The sequence below is a fragment of the Myripristis murdjan genome, chromosome 1 (assembly GCF_902150065.1).
Source record: "Myripristis murdjan chromosome 1, fMyrMur1.1, whole genome shotgun sequence".
Lineage (NCBI taxonomy): Eukaryota > Metazoa > Chordata > Actinopteri > Holocentriformes > Holocentridae > Myripristis > Myripristis murdjan.
Genome location: NC_043980.1, coordinates 9,418,534 through 9,444,507, shown reverse-complemented (window position 1 = coordinate 9,444,507; position 25,974 = coordinate 9,418,534). Strand labels below are relative to the sequence as shown.

Here is a 25,974-nt window from a genome sequence, read left to right as displayed (position 1 = left end):
GTCGCTCCCCTCCCCCGTCTCTGCCGAGTCATTGCTGTCTCTCTCTGTAACTGCCAAGTAAATACATGAATAAATAAATAATATCAGTTCTCCAAAAAAAAAAAAAAAAAAACTGTTGCCTTTCTCCTTCAAAGTAAATAGAGTATGAGCTTTTAGTTCATGTGGATGCTTTGGTGAAGGAATGTTGCTGTGTTTTGCTTATCAGGAACGCAGAATCCCGATAAGCAAAACAAGGTTCATCTGTTCTAATACAGTACCTCTCATTGTGTGTGTGTGTGTGTGTGTGTGTGTGTGTGAGTGAGAGAGAGAGAGAAAGAGGGAGAGAGAGAGCATTGTGGGGTCAAGCGTGGGCCTAGGCATGGAACATTGTGATTGTGTGTGTGTGTGTGTGTGTGTGTGTGTGTGTGTGTGTGTGTCCATGCTGGCTCGCCGGTCTGTCTCCAAGATACGTCTGGTAGAACACAATGAGGTCCATTCAACTCTGCACCCACCTCCTGTCGCTAGAATAGTGCTGCATCACAGCTCCTGATGGAGCGAGTGTGTGCATGCATGTGTGTCTTTGCACAAGTCTCTCTCTCACACACACACACACGCACGCACGCACGCTCGTGCACATGCCTGCGTAATCCTCGATAAAGCCGTCTTTTCAATTGTCATTACGTTGATGTAATACCATCATGAGAAAATGTGACTACGGGATAACATGTCAGCCTGTGAATTACAACCACACACACACCTTCATCACACAGTGTCACTCTGCCGCCGCACGCAAACGGTTTATGTCTCATGTGAAGCTCACACACGGGGATGTAATGACCCTCTGTGCTCATCAATGATGGATACGATCGTACACTAAAAGGGCTTTTCTTTCTTTTTTTTTTGTTCGTAACTTCAAAAAAATGTAGATTCAGAGGCATGAAGTCACCGTGATGTAGCTGGAATGACACCACGTCGGCGTGACGCGCTTATTGTCGCTGGGCAGTTACTAAAGTTTAATGGCATGATTATTCCTCCAAGCTGTTGGGCATGTGAACAAGGCTCCAGACTCACACCCATAGGAAAACAGAGCACAGGGGTGCAACTATGATCTCAAAGATATTTCGGGACATGGGATTTGGTGGAAATTTACACCGATAAGTCAGTCAAATATATTCAAAACCAACATCATCTTACCCTCAGAGGCCTGTCTGTCTATGCAAAAGGTCCTCAGATGACTGGTAACAGAATCAGGAACCAATAATGTGCTTTACTTTCATGCCAGCATTCGTTTGGTGAGAGAAGGCACACACTTCCCTGAAATCAAATACCCACGCAATTACACATAAGAATAAAGCTCATAATAAAACTGTCACTGTCAAACTGTGATTAAATGTTTTCTGGGAGTCATGTTACATGAGGAAAAAAAAGAAAAAAAAAACCCTTCCTGTCACAGCCGTGATCTGATCTGATGCAGGTATTGCCTTAATTTCACAAACAAAAAGAGCATCAAATTACGTAGTCCATGTAAACGATAGCGGGTGTCTTTTTTTTGCTGTGCTCTAAATACTCGTCAGTGATGGAAGGTTACGGACACTCAACACCGACCTGACGATGTATTTGTTCAAGTCAGAATATGATGTGACACGGCCGCATCGTCTGAGCGGCGGCTAATCTCAACGGGCGTGGTCTTGGATTACCGATGATTTCACCGACGGGCCTTCTCGCGTTTACAGATTAGGTTCTTGTCTGCGGGGCGCGTGAGTGTGTGTCACCCAAATGTGATAGGCGCTAAACACATCTGATCTGCCGGCTGACCTTCTCCCACGTTTCACCCACAATGGCGGAGCGCCAGAAGGCAGTCCCCGCCCAGTCACGCCTATCCGGCTCGCCATTGTTTTCCAGGAAGCGCACCTGGGGATCCTCTGAGATGAACAGGGTTTGGTTACACAACCTCTCCAGGGCAATGAACAGGAAGTCAGTGAGGTGGAAATTCAGACAGAGGTGTGCTTACTGGGGCATTTAAGTACACTTATTACAAACTGTTGGGCAAACACATCCCGTTTAAAAGCTGAAATCCACAATATTTTCAGTAATACATGGCTGTGATATCCACGTAGGGCTGGGTGATTTGGACAAAATCAAACATCACATTTCCTCTGACGGAAAACGTGGATATTGTGACGATATCGTAGCGATGACTATTGGTGCTCTCACAATTTAATTCCGCAATGAGATTTTTGATGTAAAAAAAAATATCATGAATAATGTGCAAGATGACTGTTTATTTATTATTTATTATCTATATATTACATCCTAGGTTAATATACATTCACACTGTTTTTCAGACTGGAGGGGAAGTGGATGATTCCTTAAGAGGTCGAATCAAGTCTGTTAGTTCCTGAATCCCAGTACCGGGCGTCGGGTTCTGCCACTTGGTTCTTGGTTCTCGGGGTTTCATGCTAACTCTCCTTATCTATACAATTCAATCTGTATATTTCATATTCATAACCATATGTATATTTCACATCTCATATCTCTTTTCTTAGGTTAGCCCTTATTGTATATTTTTAGTTTTTAGTCTTTATAGTCTTTATTGTAAATATTTAGCCTTTATTCTATTTTATTTAACTTTATTGTATGTTTCTACTGTTGCTGCTGGAACACCAGAATTTCCCTGGTTGGGATCAATAAAGTCTATCTATCTATCTATCTATCTATCTATCTATCTATCTATCTATCTATCTATGAGAAAGTAAAGTAACGTGAGGATGATGCCACACAATAAAAAGGGCAAACTTCTCCTTTAAAATGAAGTTTGATTCGTCACTGAGGTTTTGTGTGTAAAAACTGGAGATCATTCACACCTGAGGCCCAGCGTGTAGTTTACAGCACTCATAACACTATAAAACTATAAAACAGCCACCAGCTGAGGTATATTATGTTTATTATATTATGTATCCTTTAATAAAGTCTCTGCTCCTGATGTTCATCTCATGAACTGCATCACACTGGTTTTCCCTAAAAAGGTACGAACGCATCCAGTTGTTTTCATTTGCGTTTTAATCAGCTCCTTTGACTTTATAGTTTCAAGGATCGTCTTTATCAATGAAGCCTCCGCTTCATTAAAACCAATAACGGAGGCACGCAAAGCCTCTCTATGCCATTTTGAGATCACGCCAAGCTCCCCGTTCTACACAATCTGATTTAGAGACAGATAGACAGATCAATCTTTAAGCCATATGCACAGGGGTCAAAGGTCAGCGAACACCAGGATCAGGTTAAAGGGGTCAGTGACGCAAACATGGAGATCGTGGTGGCAGTTTAACCCTTTTTAATGGATACGGGGCGGCGTGATACACCAGCAGGCCACCCTGCTGCACTACACGAGGGGGTGTATGCAATTTCATTTAACAAAAGGAGCACGACAGCAGTGTGGCACACACACACACACACACACAAACACACACACACACCACAGAACTAATGATACGCAGCTATGTTGGCAACAACAAGATGCCACGGGGAGACAGCAATGTGTGATATGATGAATATTCCCACATCCCACTATGTTCATTAAAATGCACCGCTCATTCACTCCCTCTCTCTCTCTGTCACACACACACACACACACACACACGCATGCACGCACACACACCACTACAAGAACCCACCGCACTAGCTTTCCTGGTTGGCTCTCCACTCTTGGCTTGTGGAGTAGATCAAATCAAAGCTTCGGGGGATTACAAAGAATGGAAGCAGAGGACCAGAATTAAATATTATCACAATGCCGGGGCGATAATCTGAAATAATACGCGCAGCAAAACATCAAAATCCATTTTGGTTTTGAGCGAGAGAGAAAAAAAAAAAAAAAGCAGCCATTGATCGACCATTAGATGAGATTCAACAGCTTTCACGGAAAATGTTTTCATTTCAATTTCCAGAGACAACATCGGGAAAAGCATCAGGGTCTTTGATGCCGTGCGGGTACCTGCGGGCTGGAGCGCTCACGCTGCTCTCACAGGGGCTTCAGCGGCAAACACGGAAAAAGCAGCAAACGGTCGGGAAATGGAAACGGCTCCTTTCAGGGTGATTTGAAGAGGAACGTTTTCAAAAGCTGTTTTTTTTGAAGGAACACTTGTGCACACTTGGAGTCTCGCAGCTTCAACCTTCACGCGCGACAGCCACTATTTCAGTCAACACAACAAAAAAACTCATGTTCCCAGTAAAGTCAGATGCTGCTCACTGACTGGGACCAACAAAGACAAAAAAATGCACTTGACCATCTCAAGCCAGTTCACTAGATACTATATTCTCCGCTCATGTGCCTTAACTCAAGCCAACAAAACCTAAAAGAAGCTTTGCAGTCATCACCGGGGGTCCACCTGTTCAATTCAGCCTCACAATTTAAATTCAAATATTCAATGCAGTGAGTATTAATAATGCATATAAAAGTGCACACCTGCTTTCCAAACTCACTGCGCCGTGGCTCAGATGTTTTGCAGAGATGAGGCTTCACATCGCTCGGCCTGCTCGCTCAGAACGAGCCAGCAGTTTTCGTGTAGGAGTTGGACTAACAAGTTTCAGTTCCCGAGACAATCGCCGCTTTGCCCGGCCTGCTTTCTGACCCCACGGCTATCATTCTGACTCTGTGTGTGTGTGTGTGTGTGTGTGTGTATCAGCGTTTTTACATGGAAGTCAAAAATAGGGAAGCTGACTTGACTGACAAAACCACAAAACAGATCTCCACTCATTTTTTTGGGACTGGCGCAATAACTCATTTCACTGACGGTTGAACGTGACTTTTCTTATCCGACAACATGAAAACAATCCAAACTGAGCATATTTTGATCTATAAAAAAAATAAATAAATAAAAAAAAGACAGGATATAAAGCCTTCTGAAATGCTTTATGTGATATCTCAATAAGCAAATCTTACTTTAAATGCCACAGATGCCATTTTTTCTGTGCTTGGCTTGAGAGGGCTGTGATAAAAAAAAAAAAAGCCCTCACCCAGGCATATATTATATATATGTATATGTTATTATATTATATATTGTATATTATATTGTCTCTATTGAATGTGATTAAAGAATTGAAAATTATTCTACCTAATGCAGTAAACTCTGAATGACTGTGTCAGCTAAAAAAATAAAAATAAAAAAAGTGAGCATACTTATTCTTGGTGGTAGAAATTACGTGTGTGTGTGTGTGTGTGTGTGTGTGTGTGTGTGTGTGTGTGTGTGTGTGTGTGTGTGTGTGTGTGTGTGTGTTGCACGCAAATCCAGCTGACATGTTCTTCTTGTTGGACCTGTGCATCCCCATTTCAGTGTCTCTGCATTGTCGGCCTGCAGCCTGCAGGGCACGGGCTGTGACAGCTGGAAATTAATATATGGACGTTTTTTTTTTTTTCTAAATTAGAAACTGGATCTAAACGCGTTCCAAATACTAAAACCTGAAGTGGCTTTTTAAAAAACGTTTTAATGATTATGTGAATGACCTTTGTTAATACAACAATCTAGGTGATCACGAATGACGATTAATAAGCCGTTAAAACTGAGTTTTTCCATATGCTCTATATTTGGCTCCTCGAACTAAAATGTGTCAAAAGCTGTACAATATTTAGATTTTGTTTATGAGCGACAGAAAAATTGTTTATTCTTCTACCAAATAGAGACATTTTGCCATCGACTGAAGTTCACGCCTGTTTGACGGATGCCTTCGTTAGAGAGGTGCGATAATCGATGGAGACACATGCAGTGCGGGGCTGATAGATGACCAATACGGGGGTGAGGACTGTGGAGGAGGGGTGATGGCTGAGGAACGAGGGATGGTGTGTGTGTGACGGAGAGCGGAGGGCGAGAAGTGACAGAGCTCCTCATTTGGCTGCTGCAGCCTAAAAAAAAAAAAAAAATCAAACCACAGGCTGAGAGACGTACAGCGAACAAACAACACAATCAACTGGGAGGAGCTCTCACATTCAACAAGGATGAGGCAGACTGACACACACACACACACACACACACACACACACTGCCCCTTTTTTGCTAGGGGGCACAGCAGTGAACTTGGGATGCACCCACTGATTGACCAGCTGTTTGTTCAACCAGTCTTTTTAAAAAAAAAAAAAAAAAAAAAAAAAAAAAACGTGGCATTTTTTAATTCTTTTGTTCAAACGAGGCCTTTATGAGGCCAGAGAGAGAAAAAAGATCAAAGGAGCACCCGTCCCGTAACACGCCTGTCGTGACACACACCACATGGCGTCTCAGTCTGTTTGCACTTGAGTTTAATTTGGGAAAGACGGACGTTTTGTTTTAATGTGACAAATCTATAAGAACTAAGAGAGCCAAAACTGTGTTATACAGAAGTTTGGATATGAGCAACCACAAAACACAGGCCACAACATGACATGTAGTTATTACACGGCAATAATCTTCAGATTTGACTGAAAATGTATAAATTTGGCTTAAAATACAACCTAGTGCACAACACCTGGGTAGACTAATATGTCGTGCATATTAATTATAACTTTTTATGTGTAATAAATTATCAATCAGGTGACAAACTGACTCAAAACACTTTAATTCCAAATTTTTGTTCCAGTTTGTTATGACAGAGTTATGTATGGATTCTCTTGCCCTACATTAACATGACGGCGCTCAGATTATATGGAGCTTTTTGCAGAAAGATGGGACGGAGAGAAAAGCCTTAAAGTTGAAAAGTTGTATGTTAAACGACAGAAAATCGATTTTGAGATCTGTACCGGCGAGTCGAGCTAAAAAAAAAAAAAAAAAAGGCAATTGGGATTGATCAAAAAGAGAAAAAAAAGAAAAGAAAAAATCAACCGTGAGTCTGTTGGGCAAGCGGAGGTGCAGAGGAGCCTTCCCAGCTTCTGTAGCCTCAACAATCTGTGTGTGTGTGTGTGTGTGTGTGTGTGTGTTCAGTGAGCACTGGGCCACTTCCCCAGATGAGATTCTCTGCCGCAGGATAATCCTGATGAAAATATCTTTCCCTCTTCCTCCTGCTTTCATTCCCTCTCCCTCCCTCCCTCTCTCTCTCTCTCTGTCCATCCATCCATCCTCTGCTTCCCACCCCACACACACACACACACACACACACACACACACACACACATTTGGCAGCCTTGTCTTCCTCTGCCTCCCTAACTCCATTCACTTCCTCTCCGTCCATCCCTCCCTCACACTACTGGAGGCAGAATCCTCACTGACGTAGCTCTCTCTCTCTCTCTCTCTCTCTCTCTCTCTCTCTCTCAGCAGCCAGAAAAGAAAAGTATGTGACGGCCACATGTCATTGTGAGAGTCATAAAAGCCGACAAGTGGCCAAACAGCTTTGGTTGCTGTTTGAACTGAATCATAAGTCCGCCCCCGACCTCCTTCCTGCCTCTCTGTCTGTCTCTGCCTTGGCCTCCCTCTCTCTCTCTCTCTCACTCTCTCTCCTCTCTGCACTCTCCAGCAGAGACTCTACCGCATGTTATTAAAGTAATAATGGTGGTCAAACGGTAATGTGAGAGAATCTCTTTCATGATCGCTCCATCTCTCTCGGCCTCCCTGAAAGCCTTTCTGTGGTTATGCCAGCGGTTCCCAGCAAAACGCTTTGTTGATTTTTGAGGGCCTTTTTTTTTTTTTTCTCCCCTTTTTTTTTTTTTATCCAACACCGACATGGCGCTGACAACTGAAAAACACTGAAAAGGTGCGTGTATGTTTGTGTGTGTGAACGTGCACGTGTGTGCATGTGTGTGTGTGTGTGTGTGTTATGTTCCTGGAAATAGCGTAACACCGTCGGCTATTTTGAGGCTGTTTTTCACGGTGATTTTGGGACACACTGTGGGCCTTTCAGAGAGCCATGGAGCACAGTTGTGTCAGCTGTGTGTGTGTTGCGTTGATAAACTGCAATCCAACAATTCCTCATACAAAAAAAACTACAAAAAAAAAAAAAAAAAAAACACCTAGTCAGCTGTTAACAGTAGCTTCTGCAATGTCACCATGCCCTCTCTTCCACTCCCGTTCCAGCTCGGACTATAAATTCACTCTAAACCACCCTCACATCCGACTTGGCTTAAATAGCATTTGCAAACATTTTTCTGCTTTTGTCCTAACCTACTTAAAGTATTAGGTTTTATTTAATCCAGATACCGTCAAGTATGACGAACCCAAACTTCCAAATGGTTTCTGGTCCTCGTTGTCTCTTTCCTTGATGGCGAGAGCCCAACCATCTGGCGCTGCGAGTGAGTTTTAAAAAACAACACCAAGAATAATGTGCGTGTGTGAATTTGCATTTTTTTTTTTTTGACTGGAGGAGCCTGACTTCTGCCGGATTCGCTGTTTCCGACCGATGGCAAACCCCCCTCCCCCTTTAAGCTGTGCCGCGGTGGTACGTTCCAGCGCTGTCGCCTCCGTAAACACACACACGCCGGGTCGAACGCAGGTCAGGCCCATTTTCGCTCCCCGCGAGGTGAGTCGCACAAAAAGGGGGCACGGCAGGACGTGACTGTAAGATGACACTGAGGTCACAGAGGGAGGGAAAAAAAGAAAGTGGGTGAGAGAGAGAGAAAGCAGGGCAGAGGCAGAGAGAGGGACAGGGAGGGAAACATCCTCAAGGACAGACGGCTTCTATTTTGGCCCGGTGGTAAACTCTGCTTGGCCCTCTGACAGGAGTACCACACAGACAGAGAGAGAGAGAGAGAGAGAGATGGAGAGAGAGATGGAGAGTGGGTGAGGGAGGTGGGAGAGCAGAGGCGTCAGGTCCGGCTCGGCGGGGCGACACATTCCTCCTCGGTTCCTCCTCTCCTTGACAAACAGCGGCGGTGCATGGAGGGCTCTTCATCCGCCCCCCACATGCAGCCCCAGCCAGACCGAGCTTGACCTGCCATAACACGGATCCATACTTCATCATCGCAAGACCCTGCTTTTCCACGTGTGTGTGTGTGTGTGTGTGTGTGTGTGTGTGTGTGACGGTCCGAGGGAGGGGGCTGCTGCTGGATTAGAGAGCCGTGTCTCTGGAGCGGGACGGGCCACATTCTCAGGCCGTGCCTCACGTGCGATAAGGTGGTGTTACAGAGCGACGCTTTAAGGATATTAACCAAAGTCCACCGCTCTTTATGTCGGCCGGGAGATCTGCTGAGGCCGCTGAGTGACTGCAGGGATTTTTTTACGAGGCCCTTATTGAGCTGTTTACGTTGGAAATCCCTCTGATAGTAACCTCTACACGCCGTAATATCACAATATGTTCCAAGTCAAAGCACCTTGCTGCACACCAAAAAAAAAAAGAAAAAAAAAAAGCTCTCGACCCGCTTGGTAAATTATTTACTTTAACATACTTTGCGAGTATGGCGATGGAAGGAGACGTCTGTTTTTGTAACATCACACTATCTTTTACCGAATAGCTCAATATTGTATTGATACTGTAAACACGTCTCAGTAACGTGGATGTGATGACGAAGCAGGATGAGGCAAATACTGTTTTTTTGTTTGTTTTTTTTTGCGGCTAAAACAGTCCAGGAAGTTCAAAAAAAAAAAAAAAAAAAAAAACCTTTCACTGTAACGCAGCTTTCAAAACCAGGAAACGACAACATTTAAGCCATATCCTCCTGAGACCCGAGGGGAAAAAAAGTGTCTTCCAATTTAACTTTTTTTTGTGATTTCTTGTCTATTGAGAGTTAAAACAACAACTCACATGAATTTGAATTTCACAAAAATATTTTTGTTTTAGATTTTACAGTACGTCCACTGTAGTGGATTTTACTGTAAAAAACAGCTAATTTTAAATTTAAATAATAAAAAAAAAAACAATCAAATAACCACAGATAATCACTTACAGGCAATCAATGCCATTAACAAGAAAATACATAATTTTCATGAGTAAAAACCAATAGCTAAACAATATTTGACTTCCTGTTTCGTTTTTCACGACGTGCGTTTTTCTGCAGCTGCCATTTTGGCTCAATAGAAAGTGGGTGTTCACCTCATCCCACCTTATCACATGAGATATCATTGGAAAGGCCTGGATGTCCTCTGTGCACCAGGACTTGATAGGGTAGCTCAAATCAATAAAAGGATATAGACGATCAATTGATGTCCACTACAGAGGACATAATTGAATAGGCTGGGTCTCAGGAGGATATCACAATAAAAGCCCATGATATCCAGTTTTCTATCACCATAAATGTGATATTGATACATCATCCAGCTCTAGGCTCATTGCAGACACATTACCTGACAAATGCTGTTGCAAATAAACTGAACACATCCAACTAACCAGCTTTACTCAAATTAATCGAGTTTCTTAGCTCATTTGCCTTCAGTCTCATCGTCTCAGGCTCAGGCTGTTCGACTGTAGGCTGCAAATATGGTGTGTATTTCTAATTTGGACTGGGTATTTATCATATTGTCTGTATTTACTGGACTGAGCTACTGGAAGCCTAAATCTCATCTGGAATCAATAAAGTATCTATCTATCTTTACTTCGGTAATACTCCAGAGCCAAAATATAACCTGATACCTTGTGCTAGTTGTGTATTCTGGCTGATGAACCATTATTATACTGGTCAACTTGTGCACGACCTATTGATCTGGATATCTCCTCCTCATGCAGTTCACAGAAATGACTGCCCGCCTTTCTCAGATGCGGCGTTATTAAAATAAGCCCTCTTCTGCAAAACGTTTGATGCATCCAGGTAACGCATCACATCTTCATCCTCAAACCCAGATGAATGTACGACCAAGCAGCACGTATAGCAAAACAGAGACGAATTTTAATGATCCAGCGTAAGCACAGCCCACTCACAGCCTCGTCGGATTTTCCCTGCTAACATGAATAATCGGTTATCATTCATTATAAATAGTCTCCTTATAATGAATCCTCAGCCGTGCAGCGACTAAACTCATGAGCTCTTTGCTGTCAGGCGTCCTTTACATCTTTTATAAGCCCCTCGTCTTTCTGCTCGTCAGTAAGACTTGATCGACACGGGTTCTTTACGAGAGATACTGAGTCCAATTTTCTGAGGTTTTGAACGTTTGGCCTGTTTTCTACAATTTCCCCAGATTTCACACCGCAACAAGACGTGGCAAATCATGCACTGCAAAAACGCAAAATCTTACCATAATTATTTGTCTTATTTCAAGTCAAAAATGTCGTATTCCTAGTCAAAATATCTCATTACACTTAAAATAAGACATGATCACCTCAGAAGTAACTTGTTTTTAGACAATTGTCTCTTGTTTCGAGTGAAAATTTGCTTGAAACAAGTGAAAATTTGCTTGTTTCATTGGCAAAATTTGTTTCTTGTTTCTAGCTAATTTTCACTTATTTCAAGTGAATTTTCACTTTTTCCACTGGCAAATTTTGCCAATGAAACAAGCATATCTTATTTTAAGTGTAATGAGATATTTTGACTAGAAATAAGACATTTTTGACTTGAAATAAGACAAATAATCTTGGTAAGATTTTGCGTTTTTGCAGTGTGTGGGGGTACCAAAGACTTCACAATATAATCAAAATCACTTTGGCACTGATCAATTATGATTTTTCTGCAGCTAACCACGCCGTCACCATTCATGAGCCACAGAACTGATAATTATCGGTGTAAAAACAAACATTTCCTCGGGGACTACTTTCCCCGGCGGAGAGAATGTTTCACTCCGTCATCAAAAACACAACGGTGCTGCTGCTTTGAGGAAAACTAATGTGGGGGACTTTATTACCGTGATGGAACAGTGGTGTGGAGAAAGTATCGTGGTGAAACAAAGGGAAACCAATGACTGAATAAAAAGGGAGGAAAAAATGATACTGGAGTTCAAAAATACGACGGCTTGGCTTTTGGAAAAGATGAGCAGAAACGTGAAGTTCACACATTTTGTAGGTATGACACTAAGCAGGCAAAATCACTCGTATGGTCCTTTAAAACTGCTGACAGATGTGTTGATATTCAGTATTTGAAAATAACTGTGCAAAAACAAAAACAAAAAAAAAAAGTGACTAAAGTAAATCTCTAATTTTCTAATGCATATTCAATAAAAACTAGAAATGAACCAATCAATCAGTAGTCATGTTGTCCAAAACTGAAAATAAACCACATAGAGGAACATTTGTCTTTTAGGGAAACTGGTTTGATAAAAAGGTTGGAGAAACTGTCTGTCAGTCATGCAAAAAAATTCTTTGGCAGGATTCTGACTGCTGGCAGTCGGTGCTTTGCTCAAGGGCACCTTGACAGGAGGAAGAGCATTACTCGCATAACGTGCTGTAAGCCAGCGCATCAAACATGCCAGTCTCACAGACGGCAGCTGCACGAGAGCTCTCCGAGTCAAAGCGGAGCGGCGGAGCGCTAACTTTCACGTCCTGAGACGCTCTGAGACGGTGTTTTTCTCCCACAGGTTAGAGACGAGGAACTGCGGCCGCATCGAGCCATCAAACGCCACCCGAGCAACTAATGAGGGCTCTGAATGGTGACCTTGCAGGCACGAGGGGTGGTGGGGGTGGAGGCCGTATCCTTCACCTACCCCCCCCCTTCACAAAATGCCGAAACGCCCTGTGTGCTTCCCTTGTTTTCCCTCCTCGCTGTATTTCAATGCAGCAGATCTGCAGCAGGCGTGGGCAGAGGGGGCTGATCATTACGGTGGTATGTGCTGCACATTTCATACGTGTGTGTGTGTGTGTCTCTGTGTGTGTGTGTGTCTACATGGTATGTAGGCAGAGAGAGAGAGAGAGAGAGATGGCGAGTGGGGAAGTGAAAGAGAGCGGGTAAGGAAGGGAGGGAGGGGGCCGGGGCAGCTCAAGCTCAGGGGGGAGGAGGGCCGAAAATACGTGAAAGTGAAATTAAAAACACACACACTGGATGACAATGTGTGTATGAGAGACGGGAGAAAAAACGGTTTTCATGTGTGTGTGTTTGAGTACAGAGTGTGTGTGTCTGCCTCTCTCCAGGAACAGTGTGTGCACAGCCAGGAGCGTAGGACTGTGTATATGCACGTGTGTGTGTGTGTGTGTGTGTAGATGCCAGATCAGAGGTGGAGCACAGCTTAATTCCCGGTCGGCGGCGGCAGCAGGCTGTGCTTGGCCGTACGTAACCTGTTGGAGGGGCCGGCCTGTCCCGCAGAGATTACACACAAAGCTGAGGTGGAGGAAGAAAAAAAAAAAAAAAAAAAAGAGGTTGATTTTGCGATATGACCCCTCAGTGGAAATGGGGGAAAAAAAACAGGTCATGGAGGAAACAGCAGCAAAACAGGGACTTTGCAGTGAAAGACGCTCGGGACGGATTACTCGTTTTCGAGCCTCTTTTTCGCCGTCTTCCCCTCTTTCCCCCTCTCCTTTCCTTTCACTCGCCGCTGAACTCCGACCTGTAATTAGTTGAAGGGCTCGCAGGAGTTCGCCGTCTGTATCCCGCCGCTGAACGCATCCCTTTGTCCGGCGTCCCATTGACTTCCCCGGGAACAAGGAGGATCTTTAAGCCTCGCCCGCCCCCGGTCCCAGGCGTGAAGTCACACGAGCTGCTGGGACAAACACGCCCCCCTCCCTCCCCTCCGGCATCGTTCAGCTTCACAAAGGCCGGGGTCGGGCGGCGGGAGTTCAGCCGCGATCCTGACACGGTTTCGTCGTGTCTGACAGATTTCCAGCACCACGCCCGGGATGACGCTCGTAAACGATAAACAAGTACGGTGACATGTTCCTTTAATTGAGATTTGTCGTGCAGGATGGCCCAGGACACCCCCGATGTGAAGTCTAACGCAGCCAATTTTTTTTTTTTTTTTTTTGGCTTTTTCCAAGTGGATCCTCCTCCACCCGCATGCGGCGTGGTGGTTTGGCTCGAGGCAGGGCCAGACGACATGATTTTCAAGGCTGATTGTGGCCCTACTCTTTAGGACTACTCGCAAAATGAACCCCCAGCTAAACACCTCAACACAAAGCGGTGAGATGTGCTGCTTATTTTGGGGTCAACACGCCGTGAAAAATGAATTCTCGTGAGCGCCGAACACAGCGTCCATCTGTGCTCGTGCTTTATACAGGAATCCTCAAGTTGAATTGACTACCTTTCAAATATCTTTTACTACCAACACGGCATTGAGCAGCAGCACTGGTGACGGTGCTGGTGGTTGGCCGCTGAGGTGGAGTGACGGCTAGACTTGAGCACGAAAATCCATTTTAAGGCATTTGTATTCTTATTCATGACTGATCTTTTTTTTTTACTTCAGATTTTTAGCTGCGTTTCCGATGTTTTAATGTAACGCACTACCTCTTATTTTTCTCGTTTATCCCCTTTTATTCCTGCTGTTGATGTTCTCAATTATTTATTTGTTTATCTATCAATGTGTATGTATGTGTATATATACACGTATACATATTTTATTTTATTTTTATTCCTTTTATGAAGCACTTTGAGCTGCATTCTGTATGAAAATGCTATATAAATAAAGTTTATGATTATTATTATTATTATTATTATTACATTATAACTGAGGTTGCAATTGCACTTCTTTGTGCAGCTCCAAAAAACGAAATGGGAAGCTGCTCTCCCCACACGCGAACCCGCTGTTTGATGAATGGTGGATTCGCCGTGTGATTTAATGGCTTTCACGCCGTTCCAGGTAACATTTATAGTTTTTTGCAAACGGAGCGAAAAGCCTCCCGGTCATTTCCCATTACTGGCTTAATCCAGTATACAAGGGTTTTCTTCTATTCAGACAAATGAAGAGAATGAGCTGTTCATGTCTGCTTGACAGTTTCGCAATCGCAATAGACGACAAAATAACTTAATCAGTTGGTCATCCAGCCAAAGCTGTGAAAACTCACATTTTCCCATTTTGGCGAGTGGCTTGCTCACGCTAACGTTTTGAGACCCGCATGAGCGCCACATGTGGCAGGTGAACCAATCGTGTACACGCTACGGGGCGGCAAATGCAGTCAGGATCACTGATTGGCTATCGACGCCGACACAGGTCCTGGTGTCCTGCTCGCACATACTTTTCGTTTTAATATTTCTTTCATTAAATGAACTGTAAAGGAAAAAATCAGCATCAATGGAAAAGTCATAATATATTGAAGGGATGATGAAAAAAATTACTACCAAGTAAAATTGTGTTCGTTACCTTTTACTACCTTTTAAGGGCCTTAATTTGGGCTTCTTTTATTTACTACCTTTTAAAACCCTGCGGATACCCTGTTATATTAGTTTATATCATGAGGCCTGATCCTGGTTTAAGTCTCTTTACCGAGCACTTCTATCACACATGATGATCCTAGAGACGCAGTTTCTAGAAAATAGTCGGACCGCTGTAACTTTGATCCACTCTTTGCATGTGGCTGTGAGTGAAGAGTTGGAGCTTATTCTACACTTGTGCACACACACACACAAACACACACACCCAACAAGAATCCATTCTGGACCAGTGCAGCAGCTAAACAACTCAAACGCTGGAGTGCGATTGCAATCAGGTTCCATTTGGGTCCAAAGCATCTGACGTGCAACTGGGACTGCCTCGATCTTTTCAAACCAATAGACTCCAGCAGACAAAACAACTTTCTGGTTGATTCTGCATGCCGACAGCTGCAGAAAATATAGATCGAGGAAAAAAAAAAATCAACCTGAAGTTGCGGGCAAACAAATCCCTGGATTCCCTGGAACCGGCATCGCTCTCACCTGCTCAAGCAAAGCGAATCGAAGGAGTATCTGAAGGAACGGTCCCTCCCCACGGTGGGTGAAAACTACGCTGCCGGCAACCTGCACACAGAACATCGCCAACTGTGGAGAGGGAGTTTGCTCGGTGATTTCTGTCCATTCTCGCCTGCGGACTCCCAAAGCTAAGATCCCGGTGGCCTCGGGCGACGCGGGCCGGCGTCTGCGGAACAGGATGCTCAAGTAGGACAGGGACAATGAGACGCCGCTGCTCTCTGTCCGCCCCGTCACCTCTGGCGATGCTAACTTGACAGCCTCGGTTTTGCCAGCGGAGGCTTTTTTTTTTTTTTTTTTTTTTTTTTTTGGGCCTCGCGGCTCGAGTTGCAAACGCTGAAAGGACGAGGAGCGGGACGTTAAGGGTGTGCGTGAGAACGACCGGGAGAGAAGGGACGGAGTCGTGGGAAAGGTCGCGCGCCGTAACAAAATAACCCGGAAAGGTGTAAGACTGCACAGGAGGGGAAGATCAGAGGAGAAAGTGCAGCTCGGGAGGACGCGTTTTTGCTATTATTCCTTCCTTTACAGATGAATTTGAGCTCTAATTAGACACTTTGGCGGTGGCGTTGCCGCATTCGTGCCAATTAAGCGAAAGAGAGACGGGGGAATAGAGAGAAATGATGGGAATTTGTTCTTAAATCAAATCTGGCACCAGAACTGAGCCTCAGCGGCGGGGCTCAGGTGGATCTCTGGAGTCCACGCACACTCGATGGATGACTGGATAACACTTCCTCCCTGCCTTCATCCCTCCCCGGGTCCCTATCGAGCCAACTCGGTCTCTCCATCAATCTATCCATCCATCCTTTTTCTTCACTTCTGTCTCTTTACATCTCGCTCCATTCATCTCCCCGTCCCGACTTCTCCCTCCTCAGCAGCTGTGTATTCACCTCACTTGCTCTACACTGTTGTCCCCCAGTGCTTGCACACACACACACACACACACACACACACACACACGCACACACACGCGCGCGCCATACATATTCAAGTGTGACAGCTGTGTTCAGTCCCCAGTTGTGGTGTCCAAAAGCCCAAAGGTCCCCACAGAAACATTTTCTCTCTCTTGCTCTCCTCCTATTTTCTGTCTCTGTGCAACACCCCTCTGACACACACACACACACGCACGCACACACACACACACACACACCAGCCCACTGCTGTGTCTCAGAGAATCAGCATCAGCGCTGACTGAAAAGGCCAGCATCCCCATGAGACGCGGTCCTTGGTGTTGTTGTTGTTGTTGTTGTTTTGGGGCGATGGGGACCTGGGATGTTTGCTGGGGCGCCGCGGAGCGTTCAAAGCCGCCGTGACATCACGACCCATGTCGCCCGGCGGTGGCGGCGGCGGCGGCGGCTGCCTCCGCTTGTGCCGCCGCTGCAAACAAACACAGTGAAGTCTCCGTGCAAGGAAGGCCTAGGCCGGGCTAATGATTTCTTTGGTCAAGCAAATCCCCTATTTCCCACTGATAAGTCTATTAATTACTGCCCCCCCCCCCCCTCCTCCTCCTCCTCCACCACCTGCCCTTCTTCAGCAGCACCAGTTACAATGTTCATCATGAATTCACTTCAAACCGTATTGTGAATATGCCAGAGAAGACTATATTTAAATAATATAAATTTTTAAATCTTAATTGACAGCTCTGATGTACAAACCTATCAAATGAGGCTCCTGCTGCTCTTCTACTGCACTTTTTTTTTTTTGTCTGTGCAGATATTTGGGGGGGTAACAACATCAAACAACCTCAGTTTTGGTTGGCCAAGAAACATGACGGATCACCTGAGGGGTGCCGTCCCACCTGACTACCATCCAGATGCAGACCTGCTTTGTGTCACGGTGCAATACAAGTACAAGTACAAGTACAACATCAAGTACAATGAGAGGAGTCAGCCTGCTCTTCCATAAACAGCTGGCTCACATGTAGAGTGTCGATCTTATCACTCCTCCCAAAATTATCACACACACACACCGACACACAGTCTCTGTTGGAGAGACCTTGCAGTAAATGGAGACGGATTCCCCGACAATTGACTTTAACCATCTGTCCAGTGAGACCTGCCGTGCGTTTTGTGAAACCTCATTTATCCTGGAGGGACTGACGGGCCACGCTTGTGCTCATCAGCCACACCTGCACACAGACCAGAAAAAAAAAACAAAAAAAAAAAAACAAAAAGTCTACTGCTGGCCGGTGAGCAGCCGGTAGTTAAGAAGTGCCTTGCTCAAGGGCACCTTGCCAGAGGTCGCGGCGGGAAGACGGTGTTTTGCATTTCCTCTCCACAGCCGTGCATTTCTCGCCTTGCAGCAAAAACCGTCATCTGCTTCATCTCTAACCTCGAGGCTGCCACCTCCCCCTCCTTCATTTGCACCAGATTTGCCCTTAATCATCTATCCAGGACTGCCCCCCCCCCAAAGCCCTTGTGTATACACCATTACCCATGTGGGACCCAGATCAATACCTGACCCGTGAGCCTCAGCTGAGGAGCCGAGCCTGTTCTCGTGGGAAATTTAGAAAAGAGGTTCAGGTGCGACGGTGGCTTGTGGTTTGGTTTTTGACTAGAGGTTAGATGGAAATGGGCCTCGGCGACCGCAAGGCTCGCAGTCTCTGTGTGCAGAAGATGTCTGCCTGGGGCAAGGATATTCAGTCTAGGTGGGGTGACGTGCAGCGGGGCTTCCCTCTGAGCAGCAAGACATAGCCTGCTGCTGACAAGAGGAAGGGCTTAAAAAAAACAACAACAAAAAAACAAGCTGCCATCAGTTTTTGGCGTTTGGTAGAAAATGGGATGTGCAGAAATTAATGAGAGGGCGTGGTGGAGGAGAGGAAACGTTGTGATAAAGCCACCGAGCTCGCCTGAACAACATTTCACTGTTTACATGGATCATTTTGGATAAAAAGTGCCGCGTTACATCACGAGCTCGGACGTTTCCAACATGGGCGCCCGAGGAGTCAAACCACAAATGCTGGCAGCAGCGCCGGCGCCTTCCCTTCCTCTGCCCGGTGAACTTTTCAGACTTGTTCAGCTACATAACCGATGTGAAATCTCCAGGATTAACTATTAATGAACATGGGATCCACAGCCTGAGTCACTGGCATTGCACTTGGCTGTGGGCTTCGTGGAGACTCCCAGCTCCTTTATGAGAACTAAGCCTCAACACACACATCCTGCACGGACAAAACCTGCGCCCCACCTGAAACAATAGTTGGGAGGGCCGCGAGACCCCCAGCAGTGTCAGGGTGGAAATGAACACAGGATGGAAAAAGATAAAGAGCAGTGCACATGGGCTACTCTGCCTTAATAGAGGCACATCCTGGGCTGCTTCTTGTGGAGGGCCATCATTTCATGGTCAGCCGTTTCCCTTTAAATTTCGTGAGAGAGCAGCAGATAAGCAACTTAATCACACACACATACACTGTGACAGAGGCTACCCCCCCTCCACCTCCTCCTCCTCCTCCACCACCACCTCCTCCTCCTCCAACATTGCAGTCGTGCAAGTGCAATGGCAGGGGTCTGCACGTCACAAGCCTTCTTGCCACCACCACTACCACCCCCCCCTCCTCCTCCACCTCCTCAACCTCCACCCCGAGCACAGAAAACAGACAGCATCTCCTCTTACCCATCTGTGCCAGTGTCGGATGTCTTTCAGAGCTTCATGGTGGGTGAGAGCCGTGCTGATGATGTATAGTCTAGCGGTGTCGCTGCAGAAATCGCGGTGCCATCCCCGAGCATCGGTGATGCTGGAGTGTCGGTGCGCTCGGGAACAGGGCCGGGGTCTCTCCGTCGACCGGGCTACGCTACACTCATCTCGCCGTTGTTTTCCCCCCGGTTTTTCTGCGCCGATGCTGGGCTCCTATCGCCCCGGATGAGACCGGTGTACGGTGGATCCTGTCGGTCGTGCTGATGAGCCAGCCTCCTCTGGTGGTGCTGTTTATTCTTTACAAAAAAAAAAAAAAAAAAAAAAAAAAAAAAGGGACGGCGAGGCGGACAGATACACAAAAGAGACACACGCACCGAGCTGCGTCGGTGCGCAAGGAGCCGCGATCCGCTCCGCTCCGGCGGGTTATCAGCACCGACGGTGCAGCGGGGATGGAGATGGAGAGATGGGGAGGGAAGCGGGGGTGGGTGGTGTTGGTGGTGGTGGGGGTCGCCGCCGCCGCTCTCTGTCGTCCTATTCGCCGTTTTCTGACGTGTTTACGGCTCGCTGTCGCCTCCTCCCTCCGTATCGCGGTCTCTCTTCGCTCTCCGCGATGCGACTCCCTCTATCTTCCGTCCTCCAACTGCGCGCTGCACCCGGTGTGACGCCTTTCCGCTCCTAAGAAAATAAGACCCCCCCTCCTCTTCTCCTCCTCCTCCTCCTCTTTTACTTCTTCATCACCCACTCACTCACTCACTCCCCTCGGCTCGAAGAGAGGCAGGACTGGTGCGGGGCAATTGAAAAGCAAGAAAAAATAGGGGAAGGAAGGAGGGGCCCCAGGAGAGGAGAGCTCCTCCCCGTTATGCTGCTTATCAGCGGCGGACGAGGGGGGCGCACATCGGGGGGCGATGAGGAAATAAAAAGAGGAAATAGAGAGAGAGAGAAGTGGTGGGAGCTCGCTTGCACAACTCAATGCAGAAGCTGGAGTACACTTCTGTTATTTTTAAACGCTACTTCTGTAGCCTTTAGGAGTCTCCGGTGACCAAGACTTGCACCGTGCCCCCCGTTTCACCCCGCAGAAAACAAGCGGAGCAGCCGCCGCAGGAAAATGCGTGGTCTGTCTGCAGGCTTTACAGTGTGAAGTCACTTTGTAGTAAGTTAAAGTCAGAGTGAGCTTTATCAAAATGATGAAGGCCTAAGTTATTTTAAAAGATTGTCTGTGAGAGGGAGGGGGGTTTTGTGAAAATGTGATTGACTTGTTTATGTTGGTGGCTGCTTGATCTTTTTAGGTTCCCCACCTGTTCCTGTTTTATTTTACCCCTGCACTGCCGAGTCCCCCATGTGCACCAGCATCAGACAAACAGGCTGCAGGCGTCTAACTCAACTTGATAATTGAAAGGCCTGAAATAAAACTGAGCACTTGCAGGGGACTTTATAGAGCAGCCAGCACAAAATGAATTAGCCGTGTTGTTTAGTCAGCAGTCACAGTGAATAGGTTCAGTTCTGCTGCCTTTATCGGCAAGCCGCATCATTTCAAAAGGCCTCGGAGACTCTGATGCGGAGGCCCTGGGAATTTTTCCAGCTTTTGGCAGCTTGTGGAGATCAACTTTCTCCGGTTTGTTTGTCTGGCTAACATTTATGATGTTGACTTCAATGTCTTTAATGTGCTGGTGCAATACCTAGAATGGTCACATTTCATTTATCGTTTCATGGTGTGACTGCCTTCAAGCTCTTTAAGGCTGCACCTGGGATCGAGGTCAGTACAAACAAAGCTGACCTTTTCATATTTGCCTTCGCCTGATGAATGGATAAACAGTGGGCAGGGCTGGGCAATAATCACCATGTATCATTTTTAAACAGAATAGTTACTATTACACAATAATTATCTAAATTAATAAAAAAGCAAATGCGAGTTTTAATGCACTTTATACTGTGCAGTGCAATTTATTCACACAGTTATGTTTTATAAAGCGATGAAAAAACACAAAAATGAGTTCATAATCCAAAACAAAATGAGATGTGTAGCAAATTAGGGCATATTTCCAAGTGAGTTTTATTTTACTTGGTGATTATGCACTTCAGTAGGATGAGGACAAATTTATTAAACGTGGTTTTGCATGTTAATGTATCAAAATAATTGCTTATGACTGGGCCCAGCGGGTTAAAGGTCACCGTCCCTCTCAGTGCCGGTGCAGCCGAGCTGGTCACTGGGACGAGAAGAGCAAGTCCAGGGGCTTGTTTCATTCGGCGGCAGAAACAAGACAAGCTTATCACTTTGAACAAGCGTCAACGTTCATGTAAAAAGTCCCTGACGTTGGAAATGCCTCAGCTTGTCAGTTTCCAAGACAGAAATACAGCTGTACGCCTGTCCTGCAAACCAACAAGGCAGTTCGGAGTGTTATCATCCTTTGTGCCTGAGCCCTTCAGCCTCCTCACAGCCTCAGCCAGCAGCCAGCTGGTTACCCTGCGGCCCCTGACAGTAAAGATAGGACTATATCAAATTTCAGTATATTACTATACAAAAACATGGTGATGAATCGCAATATTGGCTACATTTTATTTTTCTCTAGCAATCAAATGAGACAACTCGACCATCACAACTTTCCTTCAAAAGTGCATTATCTGCACTTTTCGTAATGATAGTTAAATTATTGCTTATGCTCCGACAGTCCAGTGTTTTTGCTGTAAAGATTTGTGGCCCATAAGTAAACAAAATTCTGCACAGTCATATTTTATTATTGACATTTTATTTGTGACGTGGTATCGTGCTTGTATTGAATCATGAAGCCCATATCACATATCCGCCCATCCTTGTCTGTCAACAGCACGGCAGCTCGGTAGGATTTGCGATATCGTTCTGCTTTTGTGAAATAATTATTCCTCTAAAAAGCCAGTAATGTATCCCAGAGTTCCCCTTACTGCTGAACAGATGTGCGAGGGGGGTCACCTCTACCTTAATGAGCAGCCCGTCTACAAGACTTTACCAAATATTGCATTATAACAGACAATTTCTGTGCTATGATGAGCTGCTGCTTCACAGGCTTCCCTTCCAACAAATGAAATTCCCTGGAAAACAATGAATACTTTTTTTTCCTCGGTGTGAAAAAAAGAAATTTTAAAATATTGAACAGTGGAACGAAATATTTCTGACCTCAGTTCCAGCATCAACATCCTTCAAAACCCCTCACAGATCCAACCCTGAGAACAAACCTTAAAAAAAAAAAAAAAAAAAAAAAAAAAAAAAAAAAAAAGATAATTCTGGCTATTTTCAACCGGGGAGGTTTATTTCACTGCTTCCAATGAGCATCGGCTCCAATCAAAATTCTTCTTTGCAGAGCTTCATGCTTCTCAGTCTCTTGTCCAACACAATCAAACACAGCCAAGGGAGACTCAAACAGTAAAAGCCAGCAGCTTCCAAAACACTCTTGCTTACTCATTCTCATTGGACAGGCGTATGAAAACATGCACGCTCTCATATATGCACACACACACATTTTAAAGTGGAAGGAATGTAAAAATACCGAGCAACAGTCTGATCAGATCACAGATATGACCGATATGAAGAACAATGAGGCTAAACAGACTCAACTGGTTGGCTGCAGAATCCGCCTCTGTGACTATCGAGCCTCCGTCAACATCAACCTGATGCATTTCCAGGGAAAACAGGCGTGCTCCTGCTGGTTTAGGTTTTCACAAACTGAGCAACTTAATTCAAAGGCAAGGTTACAGAGACATGCGGAAGAGAATGAGAGTGTGTGTGTGTGTGTGTGCAGGGGGGGGACACTTATCTCCGCTTTAGCACTCTGCAGCAAAAAGCAAAGACAGCCAAGGGACGGCCACTTTGAGTTATGTCTGAATAAAAAAAAAAAAAAAAAAAAAAAACACACAACAGTGTGGCCAGATTAAATTTATGCTGATCCTAAAAGTCAATTTCAGTCATAAGCTTTATGACTTGATAAAATGCCAACGTCGGGGTTCCTGCACTTTTTTTTTTTTTTTGTTGCTTCACTGGTTACAAAACTTTTACCATGGATATCCCCTGATAGAATATCCATTACAATACATGACTCATGCGCACAAGCATTGCTGATATGCATGAGTCAGGTCCTATTTTGCAAGCTGCAGCTGCTCTTGGAAATAGGGGTTATTCTTTCCAGAAGTCAAAGGTGGCTTATTAAAAAAAAAAAAAAAAACACACACTTTTGGACATGTGCGTCCTTTCCATCACAATACCAGGACATGAAAACAAAACAAAAAAAAATCTGTCAATATCCCACGACAGCTCTAGTTGTTCCATAAGCATATAAAAAGATAGCAGGCATGTTTAAGCTTTAATTGTGACACTGCTGTTTACTCTCAGACGGAGACACAGATTAAATTACGCTGGCGGTAACAGTTTATAGACACTTGACAGAGCGAAGACTGCAGCTCTTATTTAAATCCACCATGGTGACAGACCTGCTTTTATCTGCACTCTCGCCCGCTCTCTCTCTCTCTCTCACACACACACACACACACACACACACACACACACGCAGAGCTCTTCTCCTTCACAACAGCATGAGCGTGTGTGTCTAAGTTTCACACTGTCCGCTGTTGTTGCTCTCACCTGTAATCCTCAGCAGTGATATGAAGCTAAACAGCCGGGGGCAAAAAGTCCACATGCAGGAAATCCAGGCTCATTCTGTTCAGGTGGAGGCTCCTGCTTGCAGCTGATGCTAAACAAGCGCTGCTATTAAGGCTGATAAGAATCAGGTGTGTGGACTGAGCAACAGGGGCAGGTAACACAAATCCAGCCACATGCTGCCTGGTGACCTCAACTACAACAAGTAAGGTTTTTGCCTACTCATTGGCTGCGTTTACACCCTAAACACTCCTTCGTGGTGAAGATAACAGGTCCCGCCCAGTGGCTGGTAACATTTTAACTGCAACCACAGCACAATGAGTCTATTATCACAGCCGCTTGGGGGTGTAATGAATGAAGCCGGCTGGGCTGTTCAGGTTACAGGACAGTGACTTTAATCAGCCGGCCACCCCTGCAGCCCAAAACAACTTGACTGTGAACCCGAGGACAGGCTGACGTTTAAAAGGATGCCTTGTGTGTGTGGACTGTGGACAGACCTGCATGCCTGGCTCCATATTGCCACCTGATGGGCTGTGTGCAGCACACAGCAGAGCAAGAGATCAGACAGAGGCTCACAAAGGAGCTCTGTCAGCAGCCTCACTTTAGAAGAAGAAAAAAGGCAAAATGCATCAGAAGTGAACAGAAACAGAGATAATGGCCCTCGAGATTCTTCCCTCTTATTCAGGGACCTGAGATTGAGGGGGTGTTGCTTTTCATTTTTTTGTGTGTTCAAACGTGTGATGCCCTTTCAGGCTGCAACTGTGAATAAGTGGCTAAACAGATGAGCTGAAGATGTTAATTTAAAGATTTACTTTGAGGCCTCCCACCTTCCCTGTGAGGCAGGGAACAAACACTTGATTTGCTTTGCGAGACACACCGGTTTATAGTATGCGAAGGCATTTAAGGTGAGCTTCCATCCAAATGGCATCTGTGATTGAGCTTGTGCAGATTGGATGTGGGTTGGAGGAGCTGTTTTTTTTTTTTTTCCAAGTTGAAAATTTGAAACAGCAAATGTTTTGATCGGGTAGGTACAGATCACATTATCATTCTTTGCACCACAAAGGTGACTGTTTTTACTTATAATGACTGGCAGAAATTGATACAGCCAATCTATTTGTACCACAGTGAGACTTTTAAATTGATTACTTCAAAGCTTAATATGGATAAGTAATTATTGTGTACAAAACATAAACTCTTTAAAGGTAAATAGTAAATTAAAAAAAAACAGTTCAATAACTTCAATCCCCTTATTGTGGGAATGTGGTAGATATATATATATATTTTTTAAAGTTCTATCAGGGTCTTTGTTGCTTGTTTCCATGAAGATTGCGGTGCTAACAGCAAATTTTGCATTATAGTGCATTATCTTGTTTGAGAACAAAAGACTTCCAGCTTAAGTAATTAAAAAGGGTGTTTCACTCCTAATGCATCTCGGCTCCGTTTGGCCCCGGCTTTCTGTTCTGCTAAATCTCAAATGAGAGATGGCATCAGCTGGAAAACAACCTCCTTAAATCTGTGTTACACTCAATTTAACTTTAAAATAGTCATTGACAGCTTATCTGAAATTATATGCACAATGAATCAGCTTTGTTTTTTTTTTTGGTTTTTTTGTATTTTTTATTAAAGTGTCCTTTTTGCAGCGACTTGCCACAGTAAGTATGCCTGATTCTGATCCAGGCTCTCTTATTGAATCTCTACGAGCGCAGCCAGAGTAAACAAGGAAGGGCCTGCAGCATTCTGAGGGCTGGAGCGGCGCCCGGGTCGTGTGTGTCCAGGGCCACGCCCCTTACATCGAGATCACCCGGGCTACATCGATCACAAGAAGACAGGAGGCCACGCTCTATATGCTTCTCGAGTATGGTTTACTTTGGCAAGGCACTATATCTCCCAGCACGCAGCAGATAAAAGCACACAGAGTGAAAATAAAACATACGGTACATGGAGAATACAAAATGTGAGATACATCATATCGGTGACAGCTGAGACGCTAAATCTTCCGCCCGTGTCCATTTGCTTATTGAGAGGGAGGAGCGGAGACGCTGAGAGGAGAGCGCGGTGACGGCAGCGG

General features: G+C 45.1%; 1 protein-coding gene across 3 annotated transcripts in view; it reads right to left on the bottom strand.

Moving 5' to 3' along the window:
• Positions 1–25,974, bottom strand: part of mgat3b (beta-1,4-mannosyl-glycoprotein 4-beta-N-acetylglucosaminyltransferase b) — an 83,054-nt gene extending 57,080 nt beyond the window's left edge. For 2 of the 3 annotated variants that reach the window (XM_030053240.1, XM_030053268.1), the window contains exon 1: positions 19,265–20,144. The gene's annotated coding sequence lies outside the window, so the exon portion shown is untranslated. Of the gene's footprint in view, positions 1–19,264; positions 20,145–23,891 lie in introns of those variants that run through there. The other variant, XM_030053250.1, reaches the window with a different exon arrangement.